General features: G+C 44.8%; 1 protein-coding gene across 4 annotated transcripts in view; it reads right to left on the bottom strand.

Moving 5' to 3' along the window:
- The window catches only part of WNT6 (Wnt family member 6), a 123,452-nt gene that overhangs the window by 72,581 nt on the left and 31,887 nt on the right, over positions 1-18,984 (bottom strand). The window contains exon 1 of one of the 4 annotated variants that reach the window (XM_056535501.1): positions 4,185-4,312. The exons of 2 other annotated variants lie outside the window; for them this stretch is intronic. The gene's annotated coding sequence lies outside the window, so the exon portion shown is untranslated. Of the gene's footprint in view, positions 1-4,184; positions 4,313-18,984 lie in introns of those variants that run through there. One more of the 4 variants, XM_056535504.1, reaches the window with a different exon arrangement.

Raw genomic sequence — 18,984 nt, 5'->3', positions numbered from 1 at the left:
CACAGGATGGGGAACATATGGGACATACACACATAGAAAGATGCACCTGACAGATACAGTCAGTGCTTCAATAATCCTACTGTACATTACATATATATATATATAAATATATATATATATATATATATATATATATATATAATTCTGCCATACCGTACACATAACCTGTGCCACTAAACAGTATGCAAATAATCATACTGCGCGTAGAACTTATAGCAAAATGTTGTATATGGTATTTATTTCTGTCATGTTGTATGCGCAATGGATACACCATACAGTAGATCAAAACATCACATACACATAACTAACGTCACCATATAGTACATAAATAATTCTGTCATACTGTACACATAACTAATGTCACCACACAATATATAAAGAATGAGGTCTTTCCATTCACATATCTAATGCCACTATATAGCACACAACTAATGCTAACTAATGCCACCATATGGTACATAAATAATTCTGTCATACTGTACACATATCTAATGCCACCATTTAGCATAAACCATAATGCTGTCATTACTGCACACATATCTAATGCTGCCATACAGTACATAAATAATGCTGTCATTACTGTACACATATCCAATGCTGCCATACAGTACATAATGCTTTCATACTGTACACATATCTAATACCACCATATGGTACATAAATAATGCTGTCCTTACTGCACACATATCTAATGCCGCCATACAGTACATAAATAATGCTACCATTACTGTACACATATCTAATGGGACCATATAGTACATAAATAATGCTGTCATTACTGTCCACATATCTACTGCTGCCATACAGTACATAAATAATGCTGCCATACTGTACACATCTAATGCTGCCATACAGTACATAAATAATGCTACCATTACTGTATACATATCTAATGCCACCATATAGTATATAAATAATGCTACTATTACTGTATACATATCTAATGCTGCCATACAGTACATAAATAATGCTGTCGTTACTGTACACATACCTAATGCCACCATATAGTACATAAATAATGCTACTATTACTGTACACATACCTAATGCTGCCATACAGTACATAAATAATGCTGTCATTACTGTACACATACCTAATGCCACCATATGGTACATAAATAATGCTACTATTACTGCACACATATCTAATGCCCCCATATAGTGCATAAATAATGCTGTCATACTGTACACATATCTAATGCCACCATATAGTACATAAATAATGCTGTCATTACTGCACACATATCTAATGCCACCATATAGTACATAAATAATGCTGTCATTACTGCACACATATCTAATGCCACCATATAGTACATAAATAATGCTGTCATTACTGTACACATATCTAATGCTGCCATACAGTACATAAATAATGCTACCATTTCTGTATACATATCTAATGCTGCCATACAGTACATAAATAATGCTGTCATTACTGCACACATATCTAATGCCGCCATACAGTACATAAATTATGCTACCATTACTGTACACATAACTAATGCCACATATAGTACATATATATTAATGTTATACTATATACAACTAATGCCACAACATTGTACATAAATATTGCTGCCATTACTGTACACATTTCTAATGCCGCCATACAGTACATAAATAATGCTACCATTACTGTACACATATCTAATGCCACCATATAGTACATAAATAATGCTACTATTACTGTACACATATCTAATGCCACCACATAGTACATAAATAATGCTGTCATACTGTACACATATCTAATGCCACCATATAGTACATAAATAATGCTACCATTACTGTACACTTATCTAATGCCGACATACAGTACATAAATAATGCTCTCATTGCTGTACACATATTTAATGCTACCATACAGTAAATAAATAATGCTGTCATACTGTACACATAGCTTATGCCACCATATAGCACAAAAATAATCCTGACATTACTGTTGCATATCTAATGCTACCATACAGTACATCAATAATGCTGCCAATATTGTGCACATATCTAATGCCACCATACAGGAAATGAATAATGCTGTCATACTGTACACATAGGTAATGCTACCATATAGTACATAAGTAATGCTGTCATTACTGTACACAGGGGTCATTTCCTGGTGGCGTAGGATAGTGGAGTGGTTAGAATTGTATATCACTTTTTTTCACCAGTTTTCCCTTCTGCAGGCTCCACCCCTAATGTTCAGTTGTCTCTGAGGTAGAGGATAGACTGTCTGCTATGATGTCTCACAGAGGAGGGGATGCGACCTGCCCCCCATATCTCTACAGATTTAACAGACTAGATCACAAGTAATAGGGAAAGAGAGACTAAATCTCATCACACATGACAGGCTTAGATACACAGCTCTGCAGACAGTATCACACAGGATAGGATTAGATACACTGTCCTAGCAAACTATATCCCACAGGATAGGCTTAGATACACAGCTTTGCAGACAGTATCACAGAGAATAGGCTTAGATACACTGTCCAAGCAGACAATATCCCACAGGAAAGGCTTAGATACAGTGCCCTGGCAGACAGTATCAGGATAGGCTTATGTGGTGTCCCAGTACGGGAGGTGTTACCCCGTGCTCCTGCTGTCCTGTCAGGCAGCCTCCTTCAGTGTCCCCAGGGCCCCTGCACTTGTTTCCCCATTGTAAATATGTTTTACCATGTAAAGTGTTATAAATGTAATGTTGCTTTAAGAGTTATACCATGTGATATGTCATGTGATTGTTACCCAGGAGGTACCAGTGATCAGGTGACCCCAAGAGTGACCTATGGGCTCCCTGCTAGTCTCCCCCATACAGTGATCTATGGGCTCCCTGCTAGTCTCCCCCATATAACCCCTGTGTGGAGCTTCTCTCTCTTCTGCTGAGGTCCAGTGCAGTCTTGTCTAGTCTGTGTGTCCAGAATGTTGGAGACCTCAAAGTCCAGTCCTGCAGCCGCCATCAAGTCAAGTAAGATAAAGTCCCAGCTTTATGAGTCAAGTCAGTCCCTGTCATCTGTCAAGTCAGCGTGGTCTGCATTCAATTGTCCAGTCCTACTACAAGTCCCAGCAAGTCCTTAAGGTCTCTGTATCACTGGTCACCTCCTTGAGCACTGGCTGAACTGTATAGACTTTGCCATCTCTCTACCCTCAGTAAAGCTACCGTTATCTGTAACTTGGCATCAGAGTCATTATTGCCCCCCGTGCCTAGCCCAGGATCCAGCAGTATACCTTCAGGTGGTTTTAGGCTAAATCATGCCCTGGCGTCACGAATACAAGGGGTTAATGCCATCTGCCCCTAGGGTAACAACATCTGCCCTCATCACACCCCACTGCCACACTTAGATACACTGCCCTAGCAGACAGTATCACAGGATAGGCTTAGTTACAGTACGCTAGCAGACAGTATCACACAGGATAGGCTTAGATACAGTACCTTAGCAGGCAGTATCACACAGGAAAGGCTTAGATACAGTACCCTAGCAGACAGTATCACACAGTATAGGCTTAGATACACTGCACTAGCAGACAGTATCACACAGGATAGGCTTAAATACAGTACCCTAGTAGACAGTATCACACAGTATAGGCTTAGATACACTGCACTAGCAGACGGTATCACACAGGATAGGCTTAGATACAGTACCCTTGCAGACAGTATCACACAGTATAGGTTTAGATGCACTGCCCTAGCAGACAGTATCACACAGGATAGGCTAAGATACACTTCCCTAGCGACAGTATCACACAGGATAGGCATTGATACGGTACCCTAGCAGACCGTATCACACAGGATAGGCTGAGATACACTGCCCTAGCAGACAGTATCACACAGGATAGGCATAGATACGGTACCCTAGCAGACCGTATTACACAGGATAGGCTGAGATACACTGCCCTAGCAGACAGTATCACACAGGATAGGCTTAGATACAGTACCCTTGCAGACAGCATCACACAGGAAAGGCTTAGATACACATGCACAGCCACACTGTGAATACCAGTGTTTCCAGCTGTTGCAAAACTACAACTCCCAGCAGTGGTAATGTTTCTCAATCAGAATGCCTCCAACGGCTGTCCGGGCATGTTGGGAGTTGTAGTTTTGCAACATCTGGAGGAGACCCCGGCTGTAGGTGATCTCTTGGCACAGGTTGTTGTTACATAACTGGCAGGTTGGCACGGTCACAGGGTGGTAACCTTTTCACCTCCCGTCACCACTCCCATCATCCCCGGGGGCGGCGGGGGCCCCAGCGCGGTTCAGTCCCGGATTAGAAGGGCTCAGTCTTCTGCGGGATGATTCAGCCCCTGCTGTAAATGAATAATGCCGCTACATGTGTGCCCATGCAGCCTTATGTTAGCGCTCAATTACCCATGCTTGCTGCTGGGCGCCGTGCCCACTACTGAATAACAAACGCATCTGTTTTCCCGTAAGACCAGAAGCGGCGTGCAGCGGGAACGTAGAGCCTGCAATTAACCCTTCCAGGGAAGATATACGCCACAAATCTTAGAGAGCAACATTTATCACACCTTGGGTCATACTATAGGGCAGTGGTCTCCAACCTGTGGACCTCCAGATGTTGCAAAACTACAATTCCCAGCATGCCCGGACAGCCAACGGCTGTCCGGGCATGCTGGGAGTTGTAGTTTTGCAACATCTGGAGGTCCGCAGGTTGAAGACCACTGCTTTAGGGAGCTCTCACACTTTACCAGATTCCCCCGAACACCACTGCGTGCCCCCTCTACCTAATGGGTAGTATTTATTTATGCCATGGCGCTGTGTGGTACTAATATGTTTGCACTGTATGGCATTATTATGTTGGCACTCTCTAGTGCTGTTCTGTAGGCACTGTCGGTACGTTCTATATGGTGCTATGATGTGGGCACTGTGATATGTGCACAGTACGGCACTGTTTTGTGGGCACTGTACTGCACTATGATGTGGGTGCAGTATGGCACTATGATGTGGGCAATGTATCGTAATATGTGGGCACTATATAGCACCATTATATGGGCACTATATGGCACTGCGATATGGGCACTATATGGAACCATTACATGGGCACTATATGGCACTATGATATGAGCACTGTATGGCACTATGATGTGGGTGCAGTATGGCACTATGATGTGGGCAATGTATCATAATATGTGGGCACTATATAGCACCATTATATGGGCACTATATGGTACTGCGATATGGGCACTATATGGCACTATGATATGAGCACTGTATGGCACTATCATATAGGCACTGTATGGCACTACGATGTAGACACTGTATGGCACTGTTATGTAGGCACTGTACGGCACCATGATGTGGGCACTGTATGATGCTGATGTGGGCCCTGTAGGGCACTATAATGTGTTCACTGTATTGAACTATGATGTGGGCACTGTATGGCACTATGATGTGGATACTGTATGGCACTATTGTTTAGGCACTGAATGTCATTATTATAAAGAAAACACTGTATTGTGTTATGTTATATGTAATATGTTATGTGATATTATATTGTGTATTATGTAGACACTGTATGGTCCATGTGTAAGTAGACACTCTATGACAGTCTATGACAGTATCATCTACTGTGTGCATTGTTCCATTGGATGGTATTATTATATAGACATTGCGTGGTTACAATGAATACACTGTATAGCATTAGTAATATAGAGGCACTCTATGACAGTATCATCTTCTGTATGCATTTAGCCATTGTATTATGGAGTGCATGAAATGACAATGAAGGCGCGGTATAGCATTGCTATGTGTTCACTCTTTGGTAGTATCATGTAGGCATTATATAGCAGTAGTATATTGCTACTGTATGGTATTCTTCTATAGACATTGTATAATATAATGCAGGCACTGTGCGGTATTGCTATGTGTTCACTCTTTGGTAGTATCATGTAGGCATTATATAGCAGTAGTATATTGCTACTGTATGGTATTCTTCTATAGACATTGTATAATATAATGCAGGCACTGTGTGGTATTGCTATGTGTTCACTCTTTGGTAGTATCATGTAGGCATTATATAGCAGTAGTATATTGCTACTGTACGGTATTCTTCTATAGACATTGTATAATATAATGCAGGCACTGTGTGGTATTGCTATGTGTTCACTCTTTGGTAGTATCATGTAGGCATTATATAGCAGTAGTATATTGCTACTGTAAGGTATTCTTCTATAGACATTGTATAATATAATGCAGGCACTGTGTGGTATTGCTATGTGTCCACTCTTTGGTAGTATCATGTAGGCATTATATAGCAGTAGTATATTGCTACTGTATGGTATTCTTCTATAGACATAATATAATGCAGGCACTGTGTGGTATTGCTATGTGTTCACTGTCAGCCATATTGGGAGCTGTCGTTTAGTAACAGCTGGAGAGCTACAGGTTGGGGAACACTGGTCTACAGGGAGCCATGTGCCTGTTATGACGTTGCTGAGTTGCCCATAGCAACCAATCAGATCGCTTGTTTCACTTTTAAAAAGGCCTCTGAAAAATGAAAGTAGCGATCTGATTGGTTGCTATGGGCAACTCAGCAACTTTTCCTATAGACAGGTTTTGATAAATCTCCCCCATTGTATTTAGGCCGGAGCAATTGATCATATCCTAGAGCGGTGTTTTTCAACCAGGGTGCCTCCAGCTGTTGTAAAACTACAACTCCCACCATGCCCGGACATACAACGGTATGCTGGGAGTTGTAGTTTTGCAATAGCATGGGGAACCCTGGATGGAAAACACTGGGCTATACTATGAGGGAGATTTATCAAAACCTGTCCAGAGGAAAAGTTTCTGAGTTGCCCATAGCAACCAATCAGATCGCTGCTTTCATTTTTAACAAGGCCTCTGCAAAATGAAAGAAGCAATCTGATTGGTTGCTATGGGCAACTCAGCAACTTTTCCTTTGGATGGGTTTTGATAAATCTCCCCCTATACGTCTGGACCTATATGTATCTATATATATATATATATATATATATATATATATATATATATATATGTATAAAACTCAATGGCCCTCATTTACTAAGACCGGAGAGTTGTTTTGTTTTGGAGTGTTTTTGCTTTTCCTCCATTATTTTTCTCGCCTTATTTACTATTGTGTCGCAAGTGTCGGGTTTTTTCTGTCGCACGGAATATTGTTGGGTCGCACAAACTCGGGTTTAAAAAAAAATAATAAAAAATGCAGACTTGGAGACCCTATTGAGAAGAGAGGACGTTTATAGAAAATCACTATGTTCAAAGCCATAACAAACAACATATCCATCACTAGTCAAAATTCATTTTAAAGTTTACAGCAATAGTACATGTAAAGAAGGGCTGACTAAGGCTACGTCTCCACTTGTTTTTTTTTTCTGGCAGTTTTTGGAAAACAGCCACTGCAGTTTTTGAGCCCAAGTCAGAAGTGGATCCATAATGGATTTTCCAAAAACTGCCAGAAAAACGAACAAACAAGTGGAGACTTATCCTAAAGGGCACAAAATCAACCACCAGCTTGTTAAAGGGGTACTCCGGCCCTAAGACATCTTATCCCCCTATCCAAAGGATAGGGGATAAGATGTCTGATCGCGGGGGTCCTGCCGCTGGGAACCCCCGCAATCTTGCATTCGGCACCCACCATTGAAATCCTTTTTTCAATGGTGGAGGTTCAGGAAGACTACAGTCTTCCTGAAGCGCCACCATTGAAAAAGGGGATGCAGCTCCCCGAAACGCGTCTTGTGTTAAGACAACCCTGCACATCATCTGAGACAATGGTTACCGCATTGCCGGTCCTCACCTACCCTCTCACCTGCTCCCCGTGCCGTCGGGGTAGAGAGGATACTTCCAGCGCTGCCATACGCTGCTACGATCACTAGGCTTCGCAGCGCTGCCACACACTGCTTCCCAGCCATCATCTCCGACCCCCAGCACCGGATCCTATCACTCCTCCTACATTTCACCCGTGCCGCCGGAACAGAGGGACGTGCATCCGGATCGCAAGCACAGCCGCACACATCTGACCGTGCACACTGTAGCCGGTAAGAGGCACTAAGTGTCTGAACTGTATAGCGATTGCCCTCTTGCATTCAGTCCCCGTGCCGCCGGGGTAGAGGGGGCATCGCCTGTATCTCTGCACCTAAAAACGTTTATAGTGGGCCCCAATCTGGGAGGCTCCAGAGCTACTGAAAATTGCCCTATTGGATTAATAACTTTTTGCCATGCACTTTCATCTTATAATATGATTTACAGTATAACTAAACAGATACTGTTTGCACTGTCCCATTGCCGCACTTTCATTGTCTCAGTGCAATATCACTGTTTATATTTTATATTTTTAGTATTTTATACCATTGTAAACATTTTATCTAGTGACCAGTCTGCGACAAGGGCCCTGCCGCAGACCTCACATCAGTTTCTAAATAAATGTCACTATTTTATGCTATTTTAGACACGTTTTGTCTTTCTCTTTCTCTTTTTTCTAATTTTTGACCATATATCTTTTACTCTTACCTAGTCTAGCAGGACTGCCTCCCTTTTTATACTGTTAGGGTGCGTTCACACGCTCTTTTGTTTTTGCGGGTTTTCCGCAGCGTATTTGAAAGGGACGGGCTCTTCTCGGCTGTGCAACACAGTATCCCCGGTATAGGTTTTCCCTCTTTTTTACGTTTAGCTCCCAAATTTTTTTTTTTACTCTGGAACACGCCCCATTTCCTTGCAAATACGCCCATTTGGTGTATTTTACTAAACACTCGGAGAGTTTTCAAAAAGCCGTGTTTTTTTGGCCGCACACACTGTTGCATACATCGTGCAACAGAATATTAGGCGCTAAACCGACAAAAACACTCGGGTTCACATTAGTAAATCAGGGCCAGTGTGTGTGTATGTATGTGTGTATGTATATATGTGTGTGTGTGTGTATGTGTGTGGGTATATAAATATGTGTGTGTATGTATGAGTGTATGTATGTATGTGTGTGTGTGTATGTATGAGAGTATGTATATGTGTGTGTGTATGTATGTATGTGTGTATGCATATATGTGTGTGTGTGTGTATGTGTGTGGGTATATAAATATGTGTGTGTATGTATGAGTGTATGTATGTATGTGTGTGTGTATGTATGTATGTATGTGTGTATGTATGAGAGTATGTATATGTGTGTGTGTATGTATGTATGTATGTGTGCATGTATGTATGAGTGTATTTATGTATGTATGTGTGTATGCATGTGTGTATGTATGTGTTTGTATGTAGGTATGTATGTGTGTGTGTGTATGTATGTATGTGTGTGTATGTATGTATGTGTGTGTATGTATGTATATGTGTTTGTATGTAGGTATGTATGTGTGTGTGTGTATGTGTGTGTGTGTATGTGTGTGTGTATGTATGTGTGTATGTATGTATGTGTGTGTATGTGTGTGTGTATGTGTGTGTGTATGTATGTATGTGTGTTTGTATGTAGGTATGTATGTGTGTGTGTATGTATGTGTGTGTGTGTATGTGTGTATGTATAGATATGTATGTATGTGTGTATGTTCCAGCATCACGTCCAAACTGCTAAAGATATTAACATGAAACTTGGCCACATGTTACTTATATGTCACCAACAAACATAGGATAGGTGATTTAACCCTTACTCACCCCCATTTGCCAGGGTCGGGGTTTTTGTTTAAAGTCCCATACAAGTCTATGGGAAATATATGTTACTGCATAACTTCCAAACGGCTCGAGATATTTTGATAATACTTGGTCACATGTTACTTATATGTCCACTTAAAATAGAGGATAGTTAATTTAACCCTTAACTACCCCCATTTGTGAGGGTCGGGGTTTTGTTTAAAGTCTCATGCAAATCTATGGGAAATGTATGTTCCCACATAACTTCCGTACGGCTGGAGATATTTCAACAATACCTGGTAAACATATTACTTATATTTCAAATAAAAATATATGATAGTTACATTAACCCTTACCTACACCCTTATATAAAAGACGGGTTTTTGTTTCACATCCCATGCAAGTATATGAGACTTCCAGAACCTTACTACACAAGCTCCGCTCTGCATCTCCTGGTGAATGTGTCAATCCGGCTTGCAAGACACACCCCATCTCACAAAGACAAGCCCACAGTTTAAGCCCCACCCCTTTTATTATCTACCCTTTTTGTGCATCGGTCTGGCTTGCAAATCACACCCAGTCCCACAAAGCCACGCCCCCTTCTATTTTCAGCTTACAATATCTTCATCACAAATCAGTCCCACCTGAGGACAGAATATGAGGGTGGGATATGGAAATATGGGGATATGGGGTTGGGATATGAGGTCGCGATATGAGGACGGGAAATGAGGTCGAGATAGGAGGTTGGGATATGAGGTTGAGATATGAGGACGGAATATGAGGATGGGATAGGAGGTCGAGATGTAAGATCGAGATATGATGACGGGATAAGAGGACAGGAGATAAGGTCGAGATATAGGGATGGGATATGATGTTGAGATATGAGGACGGGATATGGGGACGGGATATGGGGTTGGGATATGACAACAATACAAGAGGACGGATATGAAGTCAAAAGCTTCCTCCTTTGTAGATTTTCCTCCCCAACAAGGATTAGGAAGGAAAAACCGGGCAACACCGGGTACTCAGCTAGTATATATATATGATTCTCTTATGCTGCCTATATTTCCCATGAATCCTCTGACTGCTGTTGCAAAACTACAACTCCCAGCATGCCCGGACAGCCTTTGGCTGTCCGGGCATGCTGGGAGTTGTAGTTTTGCAACAGCTGGAGGCACCCTGGTTGGGAAACACTGGCCTAGAGGATACAATGGAGATCCCCAGCATGTCCTGAGTATATACTGTATCCCGTGTCATAAGTATATCTGTGTGCACAGGGACGGGGGGGACAGGGGGGGGGGGGGGGGAGGCACGGCAGCTGCCAACTTCTGCCTCTCTACCAGTAGCTCGGGGTCTGTCGGAGCTTGTTCTATCTGACACAATTTTAGGAATCATCCAAAATCTATAATTATCATGACAAGCCTGTTACAACGCCTCCCTCCTTGGGCCTTTCCACTCCTGTAATCTGGATTTAACCCCTCGTGCGTGACAGGTGTCCCGGCAATGACTAATGGTATCACCTTTACGGTAAATCTTCTTCCTTGTTGGGGGGTTTATAACGTGAACCATATTTAGGCAGGGTTCAGTATAAGTCTCCAAATCTTTGCAACTAGACAAAGCTGGGAGATATATACAATACGCACCATCACCGTAATAGAATAGTAAATGTGCCGCCATAGGGGATGACTGGTAATACCGCTACAGTACTGGGCAGAATTGGCGTTCAGGAGTCCGAGGACTCTACATGACACGTAGAGCGGGTTAAATAAGTATCAAATACATCACTAAATATATTTCCACGAGCTATTGACACGAAATTTGGTGACAACCCAAGTAATCCATATACCGTATTTATCGGGGTATACCACGCACCGACCTATAACACGCACCCTCATTTTACCAAGGATATTTGGGTAAAAAAAGTTTTTTACCCAAATATCCATGATAAAATGAGGGTGCGTGTGTGCACGTGTATACCCCGATATACCCCCAGGAAAGGCAGGGGGAGAGAGGCCGTCGCTGCCCGCTTCTCTCCCCCTGTCTTTCCTGGGGTCTAGAGCGCTGCTGTCGGCCCTTCTCACCCCCTGGTTATCGGCGCCGCTGCCCGTTCTGTCCCCCTGACTATCGGTACCGGCGCCCCATTGCCGGCGCCGATAGCCAGGGAGAGAGAAGCGGCGCCGACAGCCAGGGGGAGAGAAGGGGCAGCGGCACCCATTGCCGGCGCCGCTGCCCCGTTGCCTCCCCCCATCCCCGGTGGCATAATTACCTGAGTCCGGTCCGCGCTGCTCCGCTGCTCCAGGCCTCCGTCGTGCGTCCCCGGCGTCATTGCTATGCGCTGAACGGCGCGGCGCACTGACGTCATGCGCCGCGCCGTGCACAGCAACGGGCACAGAACGGGCAGCGGCGCCGATAACCAGGGGGTGAAAAGGGCTGACAGCAGCGCTCTAGACCCCAGGAAAGGCAGGGGGAGAGAAGCAGGCAGCGACGGCCTCTCTCCCCCTGCCTTTCCTGGGGGTGTATCGGCGTATAACACGCACACAGACTTTAGGCTAAAAATTTTAGCCTAAAAAGTGCGTGTTATACGCCGATAAATACGGTGTATATATATATATATATATATATATATATATATACACTGCTCAAAAAAATAAAGTGAACACTAAGATAACACCTCCTAGATCTGAATGAACTAATCGTATGAAATACTTTCGTCTTTACATAGTTGAATGCGCTGACAACAAAATCACACAAAAATTATCAATGGAAATCAAATGTATCAACCCATGGAGGTCTGGATATGGAGTCACACTCAAAATCACATTGGAAAACCACACTACAGGCTGATCCAACTTTATGTAATGTCCTTAATACAAGTCCCAATGAGGCTCAGTAGTGTGTGTGGCCTCCACGTGCCCGTATGACCTACCTACAATGCCTGGGCATGATCCTGATGAGGTGGAGGATGGTCTCCTGAGGGATGTCCTCCCAGACCTGGACTAAAGCATCCGCCAACTCCTGGACAGTCTGTGGTGGATGGAGCGAGACATCCCAGATGTGCTCAATCGGATTCAGGGGAACGGGCGGCCAGTCCATAGCATCAATGCCTTCCTCTTGTAGGAACTGCTGACACACTCCAGCCACATGAGGTCTAGCATTGTCTTGTATTAGGAGGAACCCAGGGCCAACCGCACCAGCATATGGTCTCACAAGGGGTCTGAGGATCACATCTCGGTACCTAATGGCAGTCAGGCTACCTCTGGCAAGCACATGGAGGGCTGTGCGGCCCCCCAAAGAAATGACACCCCACAATATTACTGACCCACCGCCAAACCGGTCATGCTGGAGGATGTTGCAGGCAGCAGAACGTTCTCCACTGCGTCTCCAGACTCTGTCATATGTGCTCAGTGTGAACCTGCTTTCATCAGTGAAGAGCCCAGGGGGCTCCATTGGTGAATTTGCCAATCTTGGTGTTCTCTGGCAAATGCCAAACGTCCTGCACAGTGTTAGGCTGTAAGCACAAACCTGTGGACGTCGGGCCCTCTTACCACCCTCATGGAGTCTGTTTCTGACCAGTTGAGTGGACACATGCACACTTGTGGCCTGCTGGAGGTCATTTTGCAGGGCTCTGGCAGTGCTCCTCCTGCTCCTCCTTGCACAAAGGCGGAGGTAGCGGTCCTGCTGCTGGGTTGTTGCCCTCCTATGTCCTCCTCCACGTCTCCTGATGTACTGGCCTGTCTCCTGGTAGCTCCTCCATGCTCTGGACACTACGCTGACAAACTTGACACCCTCTGAAGAAGCAGTGTGCGAAAACGTGCGTTCGAGGTGGAGGTGACAGGTATTCAGGCAGGGTGCATTATTATTATGATGACTTTCTTTGTTCTTTCTCATGTTTTACATGTACTTGTATATGCTTATTTTTCTGCCATGCATTGATGTACTTTCTCATTAGGTTCACTATTTTGTGCTTGAGCTGGCAGCATTTATTATCAGACTATACATGTACTGTTTTAACCTTTGTATGCTCTTATATACCTTCCTCCTGGATATATCACCTCCTCTCGTCCTCCCATTCTTTCTCCTATGCTACCATCTTGCCATCCTCTATAAGTTTTTACCTGTTTTTATATGTTATTTTCAATAAAGATTAATATGTTGTTGTAAATTTATACTTTGGTCCCTGATATTTGGTGTTGCTGACAGCCACAGCAAACCTTCTTGCCACAGCTCGCATTGATGTGCCATCCTGGATGAGCGGCACTACCTGAGCCACTTGTGGGGGTTGTAGACTCCGTCTCATGCTACCACTAGAGTGAAAGCACCGGCAGCATTCAAAAGTGACCAAAACATCACCCAGGAAGCATAGGAACTGAGAAGTGGTCTGTGGTCACCACCTGCAGAACCACTCCTTTATAATAATATCACAAATAAAGTTATGTGTAATAATGTGAAATGACACAGGGAAAAAGTATTGAATGCATGAAAAAAGGAGAGTGCAAAAAGGCCTGGAAAGCCAAGACACCAGAATGCCTCCAACTGTTGCAAAACTACAACTCCCAGCATTTGGCTGTCCGGGCATGCTGGGAGTTGTAGTTTTGCAGGAACAAAAAATGTAAAAGCTCTCAATCTATTAAGTATAAAGGAATATATGCACTTAGATGCCTTGGCCTCCCATCATTGAGGATATTATCAGTTGCCTGAGGAAGGTTCTGCCACGCTGAATGTACTTGGATGCGCAAATCATCAAGATCCACTACAGGCCGCTCCATTTACAATTGCCACCAATGACATCCTAGATGCGCCCAATGGGAGACAAGTCTGGAGACGCTGCAGCCATGGTAGTACGTTTAGGCCACACAGCATGCTCACAGTAGGACAAGGAACATGCCGCCTAGTGTTGTTGTGTTCAAAAATGGTTCCTCGGCAAGTGGTGATAACCGGCACATAGCAGAACAGGAGACATCGCTCCGTCACACTATACAGACTTGACGCCATTTCTGAGGTTTCATGTGGCTGAAAAACTGTGCTTTACATTTGGGTTTTTCTACCATTGAAGCCCCTCCCACATGTCACAGATTGAAGCCCCTCCCACATGTCACAGATTGAAGCTGTGGTGAGGGTGTGTTGAGGGCAGATGGAATTAACCCCTTGTATTTGTGACGCCAGGGCGTGGTTCAACCTCTGACACCGCCCGAAGGTATACCGCTGGATCCTGGGCTAGGCACGGGGCAAATAATGACTCCGACGCCAAGTACGGAACAACGGCAGCTTTACCTAGGTAGACAGGTGGAATAGTCCATACAGTTCAGCCAGGGCCCAAGGAGGTGGCCAGTGACTTCAGAGACCTTATGGCTCACTGGGACTTGTAGTGGACTTGGATAATTTGATGCAGGACAACGCTGATTGACACAGATTAATCTTGACTGACTTGACTGGGACTGACTAGACAGACTTCACCACGCTTGTAGTTTACCAGGTTTTGACCTGTGGGGCAGTGGACTTGTGGCTGCGGTGTCGGCTTTAGGCCTCCTCAGGACACCGGACACTCTCTCAGGACTTTACTGCACTAAGAGACTGAGCTAGCTCCTCCCAGGGTTTATATGGGGGAGACTCTGGAGGGGCCCCATAGGTCACCCTGTAGGTCATATGGTCACTGGTACCTTCCATGGTTACAACACATTACTTAAAGGTATATGACAAGTTATATACATTACAATAGATAACACAGATGGTAGTTAACTACTTAGGGAACACAGACAAAAGGGGGGCCCAGGAGTCACTGAATAGAGCAGCAATGGTACAGGGGGCAACTCCTGTACTGGGCCACCACAAAGCTCCTCCCACATGTCACAGATTTAAGCCCCTCTCACATTTCACAGATTAAAGCCCCTCCCACATGCCACAGACTAAAGCCCCTCTCACATGTCACAGATTGAAGCCCCTCCCACATGTCACAGATTGAAGCCCCTCCCACATGCCACAGACCGAAGCCCCTTTAATATGCCACAGATTAAACCCCCTCACATTTTTCAGATTGAAGCCCCTCTAACATGTCACAGATTGGAGCCCCTCCCACATGTCACAGATTGAAGCCCCTCCCACATATAACAGATTGAAGCCCCTCTTACATGTCACAGATTGAAGCTCCTCCCATATGTCACAGATTGAAGCCCCTCCCACATGTCACAGATTGAAGCCCCTCTTACATGTCACATATTGAAGCCCCTCTTACATGTCACATATTGAAGCCCCTCCCACATGTCGCAGATTGAAGCCCCTCCCACATGTCACAGATTGAAGCCCCTCTTACATGTCACAGATTGAAGCCCCTCCCACATATCACAGATTGAAGCCCCACCCACATATCACAGATTGAAGCCCCTCTTACATGTCACAGATTCAAGCCCCTCTCCCATGTCACAGAAGTTAGCCCCTCCCACATGTCACAGATTTTAGCCCCTCTCACATGTCAGAGATTGAAGCCCCTCCCACATGTCAGAGATTGAAGCCCCTCCCACATGTCACAGATTGAAGCCCCTCTTACATGTCACAGATTGAAGCCCCTCTTACATGTCGCAAATTGAAGCCCCTCCCACATGTCGCAGATTGAAGCACCTCCCACATGTCACAGATTGAAGCACCTCTCACATGTCACAGATTGAAGCCCCACCCACATGTCACAGATTGAAGCCCCACCCACATGTCACAGATTGAAGCCCCACCCACATGTCTCAGATTGAAGCCCCTCCCACATATCAGAGGTTGAAGCCCCTCCCACATTTCACAGATTGAAGCCCCTCCCACATGTCACAAATTGAAGCCCCTCCCACATGTCAGATTGAAGCCCCTCTCACATGTCACAGGTTGAAGCCCCTCTCTCATGTCACAGATTTTAGCCCCTCCCAAATGTCACAGATTTTAGCCCCTCTCACATGTCACAGATCGAAGCCCCTCCCACATGTTACAGATTGAAGCCCCTCTTACATGTCACAAATTGAAGCCCCTCTCACATGTCACAGATTGAAGCCCCTCTCACATGTCACAGATTGAAGCCCCTCTCACATGTCACAGATTGAAGCCCCTCCCACATGTCACAGATTGAATCCCCTCCCACATGTCACAGATTGAAGCCCCTCCCACATATCACAGATTGAAGCCCCTCTTACATGTCACATATTGAAGCCCCTCCAACATGTCGCAGATTGAAGCCCCTCCCACATGTCACTGATTGAAGCCCCTCCCCCATGTCAGATGAAATCCCCTTTCACATGTCACAGATTGAAACCCCCCCCACATGTCACAGATTGAAGCCCCTCCCAGATGTCACAGATTGAAGCCCCTCCCACATGTCACAGATTGAAGCCCCTCCCACATGACACAGGTTGAAGCCCTTCTCACATGTCACAGATTGAAGCCCCTCCCACATGTCACAGATTTTAGCCCCTCTCACATGTCACAGATCGAAGCCCCTCCCACATGTCAGAGATTGAAGCCCCTCCCACATGTTACAGATTGAAGCCCCTCTTACATGTCAAAGATTGAAGCCCCTCCCACATGTCGCAGATTGAAGCCCCTCTCATGTCACAGATTGAAGCCCCTCCCACATGTCACAGTCACAGATTGCAGCCCCTCCCACATGTCACAGATTGAAGCCCCTCTTACATGTCACAGATTGAATCCCCTCCCACATGTCACAGATTGAAGCCCCTCTTACATGTCACATATTGAAGCCCCTCCAACATGTCGCAGATTGAAGCCCCTCCCACATGTCACTGATTGAAGCCCCTCCCCCATGTCAGATGAAATCCCCTTTCACATGTCACAGATTGAAACCCCTCCCACATGTCACAGATTGAAGCCCCTCCCAGATGTCACAGATTGAAGCCCCTCCCACATGTCACAGATTGAAGCCCCTCCCACATGACACAGGTTGAAGCCCTTCTCACATGTCACAGATTGAAGCCCCTCCCACATGTCACAGATTTTAGCCCCTCTCACATGTCACAGATCGAAGCCCCTCCCACATGTCAGAGATTGAAGCCCCTCCCACATGTTACAGATTGAAGCCCCTCTTACATGTCAAAGATTGAAGCCACTCCCACATGTCGCAGATTGAAGCCCCTCTCACATGTCACAGATTGAAGCCCCTCCCACATGTCACAGATTGAAGCCCCTCCCACATGACACAGATTGAAGCCCCCCCCCCACATGTCACAGATTGAAGCCCCTCTCACATGTCACAGATTGAAGCCCCTCCCACATGTCACAGATTGAAGCCCCACCCACATGTCACAGATTGAAGCCCCTCCCACATGTCACAGATTGAATCCCCTCCCACATATCAGAGATTGAAGCCCCTCCCACATGTCACAGATTGAAGCCCCTCCCACATGTCACAGAGTGAAGTCTCTCCCACATGTCACAGCTTTAAGCCCCTCCCACATGTCACAGCTTGAAGCCCCTCCCACATGTCACAGATTGAAGCCCCTCCCACATGTCACAGCTTGAAGCCCCTCCCACATGTCACAGATTTAAGCCCCTCCCACATATTGAAGCCCCGTCCATATGTCAGGGATCAAAGCTCGTTGCTGGAAGGTGTCTCCATTTGCAGATTTTGATGACAACCACTACTTCCTTCATTCCTTAAAGGGGTTCTCCACCATCAGGAGATTTTAGTACTTATCTGGCAGACAGTAATGGACATGCTTAGGAAGGATTCGCGCTTGTCATGGGGGCTAAATGGCGTGAGATTACCATAACACTGCGGCTAGCTGTTTGTGAACTAGTATTTCCTGTTGGAGTTCGTTCCCTCAAACTGCAAATCCCATAATTCCTTGTTTGTAAGTGTGAGGTCACTTTTCTCCCTCTCACACATCAGCCATCCCACCCATTGGTCCTCAGGAGACAACCCTTTTAATCACTTCCCATCACACTTCATTTTTTATTTTTATTGTACTGACCAAGTGCAACATAATGTAATGTGAAGCAAAAAAAAGACAGTTTTAAAAATAAAATAAAGAAAAATTCAATTCTCCCTTTTTGTTTTGAGTTTTTGGTAGACATGTGCAGAACCCAAAATTTCGTTTTTTTCGTTTTGTTCGTTTTCATTTCTTAAAAATTTTCGGTTTCGTGAATATTTGGAATGCTGTGCATTCGTCATATTTGGTTTTCGGATGCATCCGCGAAAATGTATTTAATTTTTGGATGCATTCGTTAATTCGGATCTTTCGTTATATCTGTAAAATTCGTTAAATTTAGCATTCGTTACTAAATGAAATGCACATTAGTTTCACTTGCTGATCCTCTTTTGTAATAAATAGCAGGTATTACCTTAGGATTCTTGTTGTTTTCACCATTTTCGCAGTTTTCTCTGTGTAGGAAGACAAGTTTTCC

The sequence above is a fragment of the Hyla sarda genome, chromosome 8, assembly GCF_029499605.1.
Source record: "Hyla sarda isolate aHylSar1 chromosome 8, aHylSar1.hap1, whole genome shotgun sequence".
NCBI classification, from domain to species: domain Eukaryota; kingdom Metazoa; phylum Chordata; class Amphibia; order Anura; family Hylidae; genus Hyla; species Hyla sarda.
The sequence above is the reverse complement of the archived record's forward strand: the minus strand, read 5'-3'. Positions and strand labels throughout refer to the sequence as shown.